Raw genomic sequence first — 13,869 nt, forward strand, 5'->3', positions numbered from 1 at the left:
ATGCAAGTATTGCATGATTACACAGGGACATTTCAAAGAGAATAATTGTGTGGTGTATAGTAAATTTGGAAATCTCAAATTATTGACTTGGCAAACATAATCAATAAGTAAGATTTCTTAGCAAATTACTATTTTTACTTGTACTGCTTTCTAAAAGAAAATGGCTAGGTTAGATATATCCTTCCCTGCCAACACAAATCACCTCTTGCTTATCCTGGTTATAGCCGTTATCACACTGTATTGTCCTTGTGTGGTTCTCTTTGTCTATCTTCCACCAGAAGTGGAATTCTAGAATACACAGGTAATGTCTTACTCAGCGCTGTACTTCTAGTACCTCCTGTCACACTCAGTGCATAGCACCTAGTAGGTGTGCAATAAATATTTTTTGTACATATGAATAGAAGCAAAAACGTGTCAGGTAAAGTACAGAGATTAATTTTAGGAGGAAGAATATAAGCCAAAAATCTGTAGGCTTATTTGTAATATTAATATATATATTAATATTGTGTGTGTATATATATATACTCATATATATACACATATATACACACACACATTAAGTTTTATAGTACCTTGTTAGTAAGCATTGTCATTATCTATACACTGTCATTTATGGCTTTTTCATATGAAAAGAGTGGGTTACTTGCTCAAGATCAGTTATTGTCATTGATTCGTTCCCAGCTCAAAATACTGAAATTCACCCAGACCACAGCAAGTCATTTGTATGCTATTAAAATACTTATGCACATTCATCCTAACTCTTCACCCCCAAATGTTTGCATCTAGAAAGCAGAGTTGTATTTACTGAAAACTGACAGCATAAATATGACTTAAAAAATCACCAATACACTATAAACACATTCGGCACTTTGCTATAAGAGTGAAAAACTGCATTACTTGCACCCTAACCTAAGGATTACATGCATCAATAGTTATGTCTAAAGAAGGTGACAGCAATCACCTCAAATAATACAGTCAAGAAGGAAAAAAGTTGTACGTGCCATAGCTGAAGGGACTCCACCAGAGAAAAATAAGATTTCAAGGAAGAAATTAAAGTGTTCAGAATAAATGAATTTCCTTAATCATTAGCAAGACACACTCCCATTTTATTTTGTACAAACAGTCTAAGGAAATCCTTCAAAGAACACTCCCCCATTTATGACAACCATCTGATGGGAAAATAAAAATACCTTTCTACTCCTAAATTTCTAGGAAGATAACTATGTGCTTATCTTGATTAGCTGGACCTTAATGGTACATAGTAAGCACTCACTAAATCTTTATTAAATGAATGAACCTTATAAGAATAATAGGAACTCACTGTTCATACTTATGTGTAAATAATGAGGTTTAGTATCAATAAGAGATAAAAGCTGCTAGTTCTAGTGTGGATGGTGAAATTAGGCACAGCTTGTTACCAAAAGGAGATACAATGAAGACTTAAGTGTAGATCCTCATGTGGACCAATCAAGTATGTACAAGTGTCACCAAGCCATGTCTTTTCACCCACATTGACAATCAGCTTGTCTTCTCCACTCCAAGGGAACCTGCTTCGTAACATAAGAGAGTTTCTCCAGCTTTGTATCTGGAAAGATGTTAATTTAAAATATACCCTCTAGGGCTGATGGAGGAGAAAAACCATCCTTTTACCCACTGCAGATTGGATGCAGATGTTTCTGAGGCTGCATTCTTCTGATGGGCTGGGATAAAACACCATGAACATGAGATCCACAGTGCGTCAGGAGCAATGTTTTCTCCTTGTGACGTGTTCTCTTCTCACTGTGTCAGTAACCAGAAGCCAGCAATCTCTTTAGCCTCATAGGTGCGACAAAAGGACAAGAAATTTTCATAGATGTCCTTGGAAGATTTTAAAAATAAACAGAAGAGGGGAAATAAGGAGGAAGATTAGGAGGCAGAAGTTTATTTTTCTCATGAGAGCCATTTTTTAAATAAGACCACCGAGAACTCGACTGGGAGTCAAATAAACAAAAGACAATTCAATTTAGTTTTAAGAGGAAGAAATATGAAAACTTGGTTTTAAAATTAAGGGAAAACAACAACAATGCCAACACATCAAAGAAACAGCAAAAGAGAATAAAAGAAGATGCAGAGGGAGAGAGGACCAAGAGAGAACTGTGTTGCTAGCAAAGCTCCAAGAGCCAAATTCTAATTCACTGAGTAGTAGCACTCTCATTGTAGGGCAGGGCAAATAACCTTTTAATTTAAAAAGAATGGGGATGTTACTGGAATTGGTCATTTAAAAGCATTTATTTTTTATCTAAAATTGGGTATAATTTATACATTCAAATACACAAGTATTTATTGGAAGCTTATTAGGTCCCCACCAGAAACAAAACAGACTCTTATCTCACAAAAAGTCTCTTATCTCATGGAGTTTATATGATAGTGGGAGAATCAAAAATAAAAATAGTTAACACATAAATATATAATACGTCAGGTGGCATTAAGTCCTGTGAAGAAAATAAAATAGAGTGGAGAGGGTGTATGCAATATTTTAAATAAGATGGTCAAGGAGGGGTGCCAGTTATTCTCTGATTTCTGCCCCTCCCCCGCCCTTTTCAATTCATTCTCCAGTTGTGTGCCCCTAGTGTCTCCAAGATAGCCCCCAATTATTCTTGGCTCCTGCTATTCACACCCTTGTGTGGTCTCCCTTTGGCCCCCCATTGACTCAGAACTTACCTGTATGACTAATAGAATGACGCTAAAGTGACAGTGTGTGATTTTCAAGGCTAGGTCATAACAGGCACTGTAGCTTCCACCTTGGCCTTTTGCATCACTCATTCTGGGGAAAACCAGGTGCACTCAAGCAGCCCTGTAGAGAGGATCTCCAGTCTCCTACCCAAACCAGCAACAACTCGCCAGCTGTGTAACTGAGCTCCCTTGGAATCGGACCCTCCACCCCACTTAAGCCTTCAAATAACTGACATCTTGACTGCAATTTCATGTAAGACCTGGTGCTGGAAACATCAAGATAAGCTGCTTCCAAATCCCTGACCTACAGACACTGTAAGAGATAATAAATGTTTGTTTGAGGCCCCTGTGTTTTAGTAATTTGTTATGCAACAATAGGTAACTTGTACAGAACCCAATATTACATTACCCCGACTCCGATGGACTCTGGTTTCCACTGTGTTTGGCCAATGTGCAGAAAGTGAGGTCAGTATGTTTATTCTGCAACATTCCGCTCTGGCCCTGGTTTCCTCCCTTGATCACCAGAGCTCCTTCTGAGCAGCCCCAGAAATCTCCAGGGGTGCAGTGCAGCTCTCTTTGGGCTCCTACAACACTATTTCTTCCCTTTGGCCCTTCAAGCCTAGATGTGGCATTGAATCTTGCCGTTGGTTTCGTTAGCCCTGCACACACCTCTGTAATGAATCCCTTCATTTTCCTAAAAATTCTGTGATTTCTATTTCCTGCCAAGACTCGGGCTGATATGAAAGGCTTTCTGTAGGAGAGGGCATTTGGAGACCTGAAGAAAGTGAGAGAAGGAAGCTTCTTAATATGTGGGGAAGAGTGTTCCAGCAAGTGCAAAGACCCCCAGATGAGGGAATACTTGGTGTGTTCAAAAAACAGCAAGGAAGGTGAGCGGGGTAGAGTAGAATGCACGACCAGGAAAGTGTTCAGATGTGAGGATGGAGAGGCAGTCAGGGGCCATATCAGGTGGAGTTTGGTGAGCTGTGGTTGTATTCTGAGAGTCACACACAGCCATGGGGATGGTTGTGAGTGGTCTGAACAGGTGCATCACATGACCTAACTTGCTTTGTGAGACCAGGATGTAGGTGGATGTAATGGAAACTCTTAGAATTGAGTCAGGAAGATCTTTTAGAATTTAGAAAGATGATGATGGCTAAAGCAGGATGGATAATAAAGGTGGAGAGAAGAGACTGAATTCAGGATATATTTTGAAACCGGATCTGTAAAATTTGCTGCTAAATTGAATGTAAGGGAAGTAAGAGTAAGAAAGGCTCTAAAGTGAAGGATGAATGTTGGAGCCATTTGCTGAGATGAACACAAGGGAGGGGAAGCGGGTATTTTGGAGGGAAGAGGGGTGGAAATCAAGAGTTTTTTCATTTCACCATCAAAAGAGGAAAGAGCAATATTCTGGGGTTTTTTGTTTTTTGTTTTTTGTTTTTAAAGAAAGGAAGATGAAAGGATTTTTCTCACTTTACAAAGAAAAGGATCCACATTAACAGAGTAAAATTTCTATGTCCTGGCCCACTAGGATATTGCCATTAGAAGACTTTTAAAATCAAGTAGTACACTCTCAACTTTATTTACAAATGTGATCAGTTATGGGTCAGTTCTGACTCACCAAAGGTTAGACTGAATAAATCCAGGAACCAAGTCTGTTCCCGGGGTCCAGGGCCCCTATTGTCTGTTATAAAACATAATCTGTCTATTGAGTGAGGATTCTAATTATCATGCCTGTAAAAGATAATCTCACTGGCTAACCTCACATGACTTTCTCTCTTTTTTTTAAATTTAAAACATGACAACTTTGAGCTCCAGAAGCAGATGTGGCAGGAAACAAGACTTAACAGACACTTCCGTTTTTCTTAGGACAGCACTCTTTGCCCCACTTCCGCAGTCCTTACCATAAAAGTAGAGCAGTGCCCCCACCCAAGCCAAGACACTCACTCTCCTTACACAACACCGGTTACCTGCTTTTCCTCTGAAGACCTGAAGCTTTAGGGCAATTCAGTGTGGAGCCTGTGCTTATAGACTTCCCTCTACAGACTTGCAAGGGGACCAAGCAGCACCCTATGTGCTCTGAGGGGAGAAGGCAACGCCCTTCACCTTGTTGTTGTGATATTTGCCACACACTCACTCACACCCTCATCTATAGCACGCTTTGTGATGTCAGTACACAGTCGTCCTGATGCCAAGAGGCATTTTGTTGTTGTTGTTGTGTTTATAATGACTTCTGTCTAAATATTCTTTAGGCTTCCAGGAAGGGACACAGCCGACTGTGATAAAATGGCCTTCTCCTCCCTTCCCCCCTCTGGTTACCATGGCAATTCTGAATGACTGATTTCCTGGTTGCCATGTAAATGCAGTGGGATCCCAGCCACTGCACCACACAAAGACGTCAGTAAGAATGGTGAGAAAACAAAAATCATATTTAAAAAGACAAAGAATTTCATCTCAAACCTTTTTCTAACAGAAAAGTGGAGGAAAGAAACCAACTGTAATTAGAAATGGTGCTCTTCCCAAGACAAGGTAGGAGTGAGTGTGTCTCTCCCCCATTGGAGGGAAGACTGGAAAAAACAGGGAAATCCCTTGTTTGTAGCTGGAGGAGTTGGCATGGTGACAGGAAGACAGATGCCATTCTCAGGTGGCTAGAACCCTTCAGTAAACAGCAGTGAGTTCCACTGAGTAGAAATCTGAAATATTTTACAAGAGTGGAATAATTAAGTTAGATTGAAAACAACAACAAAAAATGGGTCTCATGGACATTTTTTAGAATTACTCTTATTTGTACAGTTTTATAATTTTAGAATTAAGATTCCAAATGCTCTAATTCAATGTTTACTTGATGACGAATTTTTATTCCTACCCAATAATTTTGTAAAAATAACAAAATGCAGGGTTTTTTTTATTTTTCTATTTTTAAAATTGATTTGTAATACCCTGATAAAATCCACATGCCAAAAATTTATTAAGCCAGATTTTTGTGGTTTTCATAGCCTGGGTGTTACCTGTGTTTAGTAATACCTGTAAAGAACACCAGCATGTAAAAAAACATGTAAGATATATTTTGTATCATCCTTTATGTATACAAAAACTGAAATTGTTGATAACTTACCTCCTCAACTTTTCATCATATCTTAGAATTAATTGGCATAAAATTAATCTGTTATTCTTTTTCCTCCCCAAAACATCTTTCTGCCTTTTGACAAATGCTTCATATAAAGGTTTTAAAAAACCTAATTAGGAAGAATTTCCATAGGTTTGCTGAAAAACTCACACTATTACTTTTTACTATTAATTGTACTATTAATTTTTGAAAGCTGAATCATGAGGTCATTTTGAACACTTGTCTCGTGGGAGGTTGGAGCTGCAATGAGCTAAAACATTCCGTGTTTTCTAGATGCTAGAGAAGTGACCCTGAGAGATAAAACTCCATGGTACAAAGGGTATTCCAGGGTACTAAGCAGATGGATCCAGGCCTTGTTAACTGTCATTTTTTAATATTCTTTCTGGCATTCAACACTGTCTCATCACAAAAGCCAGCATGTTCCAAATTGGGTCAATAAGTGTCACATGGCGTAAAAAGTTGGGGCAGGAAATTCCGAGTTCAATAATTTTGTAAAATCTTAGGTTGTAGAACGTTAGGTTTATTTATTGCAGAACTCCTCAGAGCTTTTGATATTCCAGTGTCTATGGTGGGAGGGGGCTCTAGAGAATATGGTTTCCCAAATGTTTCTGGCCCCTGAACCATGTCTTCACAGAAATCCTCTTAGTTCTTCAGAGCATACTTTGAGAGATGCTGGGTCAGACTTCTCTAAGATCTAATTATTTTATTTTTGATTTAAAGTTATAAAATTTTAAAAAGTGATTTGCTCCATATGATTCTCCTGGGAAGGAACCACCAATGCTTAGGGGACTTTCTTGGGCCTGAGTCTTCAGTAGAGATTTTGGGGCTTCCATCCCACCACTCTGACTCTTTATATGACTACCTCCCCCTCACCCCACCTACCAGCTGTGAAAAACAACAGAGCTGCCAGCAACCTCACCACTGCTGAAGCCGATGAGAAAAGTGACAAAGGGAACGGACGCCTGCTCCTCCGCCACTCTGACACTGTGAGTAAGAAGGGGACCATGTCTGAGAGAGACGCACCCCCTACTCAGCCGAGTCTGGCTGCCCTGGGGAGATGGAGAGAAGTTTGAATCAAACAGAAGATAGTTTATAGGATCAGATTGTTTCAACAAACAGAAGTGACAGAAGAGTTAAGGGACAGAATGAAATATTGTTCAAGAAGCTTGCTGCACAGAGGGAGAGGAGAGCTGACTGGAACGATTTGGTAGTGGCCATTTGAAAAATAAAACAGGTCTATGTCTTTACTTCAACAAGTTTAGTGTCTTCAGTCAAAATAGTTAGTAGCTGACACAGCCATGTAAACAACATTGGGGCACAGATGGGAAAAATGAGAAGAGGAAGCATAGGGAGGAGATAGATTTATTTTGCCTGGGTTACCAGAAGATTCTTTAGAACAGAGTAGCAGTTGTGATGGTGGCCGAGGGCCAAGTAAGAGAAAGGGGGTTTTGCAGGCTGAGGTAACTGCCTTTTCAGAGGCATCAATGTGGGACAGAGTATGGCATAGAGGAAGCAAATGGCAGAGTGTGTTGGTGGGGTACTCTGTGGATTGAAGAGGCAGGCTGGGGGTGGTTTGGGTAGTTCCTTCCATAATATTTCAACCAATGTGGAAAAATAAGGAACCACAGAAGATTTTAGTCAGAAGACTGATATGACCAGATTTGCATTTTGAAGAAACCATTCCTTAAAAATGCAGGGTAGGCTTTGAAAGAGAGTAGGGTGTAAGATGAAAGCACAGTAGACACACAAAATATTTGAAGAGTTTCCATAGCACTAAATGATCAAGTGTCTGTCTGGGAGGAGGTAACGGGGAGAAGAGCAAGAAAGGAGCTAAGGATTCCTCTCCAGAGTAAAACAACCAGAGTAGGCAGTCGTGCCTTCATCTATCCATCCAACAATTATTCATGCGCATGAATATAAAAGCAACATCTCTTCCCTTTTCCCTGAAGACCTTCCTTATGATTTACAGTAGTTTAGGTCATTATAACTTAATTGGGTTATTTGTTGGCCTCTTCCACTTTATAATAACATGGGTGGGTCTTTTGCTGCAACATCTCAGTTTGCTACTTTAGTGGCAGCAGAATTCTCCAGAAGAAGATAAATTATTTTCCCCGTCTTCAGTTCTAACAAATAACTATGCTTTGCGAAAAAAGGATCACACATGGGCCCTCCTCCTGGCAACACAGGCCAAACCGCCATCTTGTTAAATTAATTTTGGACCCTGAACAGGTTCACGACTACACTAGTGGGACCCCAGGGAATGCCATTCCTGTGCTGAGACAGTGAGTGGCCTGCTTCTCAGCACTTTAGGTGCACAGAACCCCGTGGCTGCTGCAAAAGAAATTCTACCTGCCAATCACAGGTTCAGTTACTGACTCTGATAGCTCTAGAGGATGTAGAAAGAAGACACAGTTAACTGCCCTGGTGAAAACCTGGGAATGATGTTTGCTCTCTCACTTTCTTTACAAAAATAACACATATTAAAATTAGATTTTTTGAAAACTTATTTGAAGACATCAACTCCAGACTAAAAGATTCTAATTGCACCTTCTTTCACGAGTCTCTATGTCTAGACTAGATGTTATCAGGACAATTGTCTCATGTCTGAATAAGCTTTTATAGAGTCCTGGCTCTAAATAGGAGGGTTTTTTAAGGACCTCGATTTCATTACTGTTTAGGTCAGGAGAAGGCAAGTCAGCATGACATCATGGTGTCCATCTAGGTTAGACAAAAAAAGGAAGCCTTTCAGACAATGGGAAAATAATATACAGTGGAGTAAAAACTTCCTTGAGCAGACTGTTCAGAGATCAGCATGCTTCCCTTGATCAGGCTTTCTTAAGATTAGACATCTTTCTCAAATGTATTCGAATATAATTCATGTACAGTCTACAGGGCATAATTTTTTCTTTTTTTGTGACTGAGTTTGCATTGTCTGAGGGCTGTCATTAAGACCATTGTACAGTCTTGAAGAAAAGCATGTCACTGAATCTGTACCTACCACTGAGTGCTGGAAGTCGCGTCTGTTTTTCACAATAATTCCGTAATTCCTATAGAAGGATTTTCTCATTGACTGTCATTTTGTCCTATTCTTTTTTTCCCGTGTACCCTAATATTTTGCTTTCTCATTTTTACTTTTTTTAGTAGTTCTATTGAAATATTATCGTGGACTGTGAAGCCAGATTATCTGAGTTCAAATCCAGGCTCCATCCCCTACCAGCTATGTGACCTCTCTGTGTTTCAGAGTTCTCATCTCTCAAATGGGAACAATAATAGTACCTTCCTTATAGAATCATAGCGAGGATTATATAAATTAATGTAGAGAGCGGGGGGGTCTTTTCTTGCTGGAGCCTCAAAATGTGGGGTTCCAAGACCTGAGCAAAAGTCAGACTCACCTGGGGAGTGATTTTGAAGCATAGATTTCTGGGCCACTTGCCATAGATTCTGACTTCGTCAGTCTGGAGAGAAGACAACGGCAGCTGATTTATGCAGTGGCATTTAAGAACCACTACTTAAAATTAAAATTTTGGTTCCTGTGGTGCTGTCCTTGTTTGTCTCTCCTATCCTTATGAGCTTTCCCTATCTTACATGGTCTCGCAATGGCAAGTCTCAGATTTTGTAGATTTTGGTCAATTTGCCTACCAATGGTGGACCTCTGTGGTGCAACTCATCTTTTTACTTACTAAACTGGTTTCATATTATGCATTTGTGGTCACTCCTCAGGGTCTGTCTGTGACCTCTACTCTTAGAAAAAAAAAAATCAAATACATGAGGGCTACAGTGAATTTATGTTTGCTCTGGTGGGAGGTAATACGTTTTAGGCATTGTACGTGTGTGCAGCTGAACCTAGCTTTAGGTTTCATAAGGCAGGAGAATCTTCAGAGACTTGTTTATATAATGTAATTCATATAGGAGAAATGGGAAGGCTGTCTTCCAGCTACAAGCCTAGGAGTCATGCTAAAAGTCAATCGCGAATAGTGGTATGAAAAGCCAGACTAGTCTCCTGAATGCTTGACCTGGGGGCAGAAGGGAAAAGGTAGGTTTCTTTTTTCCTGCTCTACTCACTGGAAAGTCCTGAGGCAACGGAATGAGTGATAACCCAGGCACAAAGTTAAGGGACAAAACTAAAGATGCAGGGGATTTTAGGACATTGGGAGACAGTGGCAGGGGGAGGACAAAAGAGTGGCATTTATAGAGGGGAGAAGTTTATCAAGAAACTGGGAACTGGGCAGCTGTGGGGGCTGCATCCAGACTGGAGAACTGAGACTGTGCACAATAAAAGAAGAGGCAGCCTAACTAGGCTCAAGGAGCCACTCTGATTTTCTGTTGAAGGTAGATTTTATGTAGAACATTTCATAAGAGTCATGGGGGACAAGATTGATAGAAAGATGTCAAAAGACACAACATAGGATCATGAAGTTTCTTAATGAGAAAACATTAAGAAGTAAATCAAAAGACAAAGTGACATTGCTCTCAGACTGAGGTACAGGCTTCCAGGTTCCCAGGCTCTGACAATAATGTATAGCTACTAATGAAGCCACTCAGGTGGAGTAATAATTTCACCAAACACGAGAAGCTCATCTGGCCCACTCTTACAAGTATTTTTATACCATCGTGAGTCCTTCATAGCTCCCTGGCTGCCAGATGTAAGCAATTGATGCAAAACAACTACAGCACAGTTTTAATGTCTACTGCAAGATAATCAAGCAAAAACCAGTTTTCAAGAGCATCCTGCTATTGGCCAAAGTTTCAGGACTGTTGGAGATCTATTCCTAGAATTGCAATCATTGGTTTGTGTCTGAAGTTAGACATGGTTCTGCATATATTCCTGGACTCATTATGTGTAATTGAATGACTAAGAGTAAAGTTTTTTTTTTTTTTTCCGAAAGACCATAGTACATCTTGCTCTTTTTTGTTTTTTAAAAAATTAAGGTAAAATTTGCATATATCGGTCTTTATCCTTTTCCAAGTACAGTTATGTGAGTTTTAACAAATGCATACAATTGTATAACACCACCACAATCATAATATAGAACAGCTGCATCACTCCCCTCCCCCAAATTCCCTCATGCCCCTTTGTAGTTAATTCTTCCCCTGGCCTCTGGTCCCTGGCAACCACTGATCTGTTTTTATTCCAATGGTGTTGACTTTTCCAGAACGTCAAATAAATGGAATCATACACTATGTAGCCTCTTACATCTGGCCTCTTTTACTCAACATAATGTACTAGAGACCCACACATGTTGCGTGTGTTAGTGGGTCACTCACTGCCAACAGACACATGGAAAGATGCTCAACATCACTAATCATCAGGGAAAAGCAAATCAAAACCACAATGAGATATCACCTCACACCTGTCAGAATGGCTGTTATCAAAAAAACAACACAGAATATGTGTTGGCGAGGATGCAGAGAAAGGAACACTTGCGCACTGTTGGTAGGATTGTAAACTGATGCAGCCACTATTGAAAACAGTATGGAGATTTCTCAAAAATTTAAAAATAGAACTACAATATGACTCAGCAATTTCACTTTGGGATATTTATCTGAAAGAAACAAAAACACTAATTGAAAAGATACATGCAGCCCTATGTTCATTGCACCATTATTTACAATAATCAAGGTATAGAAGCAACCTAAGTGTCCATTGATAGATGACTGGATAAAGAAGATGTAGTACATATATACAATGGAATATTACTTGACCATAAAAAAGAATGAAATCTTGCCATTTGCAACAATATGGATAGGCCTAGAGGGTATTATGTTAAGTGAAATAAGTCAGACAAACACAAATAACATTTGATTTCACTTATATGTAGAACCTAAAAAACAAAATAAACGAACAAACAAAATAAAACAGAAACAAACTCATAGATACAGAGAACAAACTGATGGTTGCCAGATGGGAGGAAGGTGGGAAGAAGGATGAAAAAAGGGAAGAGGATTAAGTACAAACTTCCAATTATAAAATAAGTCATGGGAATGTAATGTACAGAACAGGGGATATAGTTGTTAATATGATAATAGCTATGTATGGTGTCAGATGGTTACTAGATATCATGGTGATCACTTTATAAGGTTTATAAATGTCAAATCACTACATTGTACACCTGAAACTAATACTGTATGTCAACTATAGTTAAAAATAAAAAAGTCATTAAATTGTATACTTAAGATTTATGCACGCTACCATATGTATGCTATATCTCAATTTAAAAAAATTAAAACATTTTTCTTTTGTAGCAAGAGGAGCAAGGATTTCATAGTTAAACAGATCTGGGTAATAATTTGTTATGCTGAATTTGGACAAATTTATCTCCTTGATTTTCGGTTTCCTCGTCTGTGTTAATGGTTTTAATAATAATAATCACTTTCCAGAACTGTGTAGATCTCATATAATGAATTCTTCCATATAATATGCATAAAGTGCTGTTAAGAACAATTATCCAAAATTTGGAAATTACTAAGTCTTTTCAGTGTTGAGTAGGAGTTGTGTATAGACCCTTTTGGGGGATTATCTAGGTAGTGGGTACTTTTGCTTGATTTGCTACTTACTGATTAGGATATTTGCTAGTTAGAATTTGGTAGTATCGATTAGTATATCTTACAACTCTGTAATTGTAAAAGTTAACTTGTAAAAAATTACTAGCAATGTAAATGATTCTTGTCAAGGAGCGATGCAAATTAACTTTGTTCAGAAGAGATGAAAAATAATTTCTGAGTGGAAAAGATAACCCCAAGATTACATTGTTACTACCGTCTAGAACATGAACCGGTTTTGTATCTAAATTTAAAATTTTATTCAAGCATTCCTTTGTTTTTCAGCCTCTATAAATACTTCCATCTTTCTAATTCTTTTCAAATCACTGCTGGTTCCCTCCTGAAAGAGTTAAAAACCCTTGGCATGTGCTCACTTTATATTTAAATGAGCCATGCTTTTAACTTTGTAGCTGCCAATAGTTAGCAGTGTGCTTTGCTCATGGTAGGTGTTCAATAAATTTAAGCTTTTATTCTCATTCAACTTTTTTCCTTTCTTCTAAGCCTAGGCATGGGAAACAATATAATTTGAGATATTAATAAGAGGTTTTCCGATTAATTTTTGTTTTAATGCACCAATGTTAAGATGAGATCGCTTAAAAAAATAATACTGGAAATATTTTACTACATTTATAAAAACAAGCTTCTCATTATAGGTTGGCATTGAGTCTTCTGGGGAGTCATATTTAGGGGCAGGGGTGGATAATCCTATAAATTTGTCTTACAATGTCCTTCCAGGGGCATGGATTTAAGAGTGTGGTAGAGGAACATGCACTATAAGAAGAAGTAGGTTAGACCTGATATATTTTGGTCAGATTATCTAAAGCGAGATAGGTGACCACTGAGTGCTTGCTAGAGTTGTGGGGAGGGAGAAGCGGTGAGGCAAGTGATATACTGAGGTAACTATAAAAACACGTATTTGTATGGCTTTTTATAATTCTCAAAGCACTTTCGTCTACATTAGCTCATTTGACTCTCAAAGTAACCCCCAAAAACGTATTCTTTGGTTTCATATAAAAGGAAATAGAGGTATGAAGAGTTCAAGGTCACTCTCACTCAATGAATTAATTAGTGACAGAGTTGAGATCGTCTCATCCCGAAACATCCAAGGTTGGACTTTAGTTCTTCCTTTTAAGGTAAAGTTCTGACAATTAGCAGCAAGACTAATATTTATGAAGTTGTAGGAAAAAGAAAAACACAACAGTTTAGCTAGGATTTTCTACTTAGTTAAATGCTTATATTTACTCCCAATTCTGAAAGGAAGACAATTGGGAGTCTCATAAATGTGGGTCTTTCCTTTACTGGGAAGTTGTAGGTAAGGGGCAGGAGTGGATGATCCTGTAAGTTTGCCTTAAAATGTTTTTCTTTAGGTGCATCTGTTTAAGTGTTTGTACGGAAGCATGGAACCTGGGAAGGAGGAATGGGTTAGACGTTGATGGGCCTGAGTCAGCACATTGCAAACCAATGGTCGGTAATATTCTGGAGCCATGGGGAGA

This window comes from Pteropus medius, unplaced genomic scaffold, assembly GCF_902729225.1.
Source record: "Pteropus medius unplaced genomic scaffold, Ma_sr-lr_union100, whole genome shotgun sequence".
NCBI lineage: Eukaryota > Metazoa > Chordata > Mammalia > Chiroptera > Pteropodidae > Pteropus > Pteropus medius.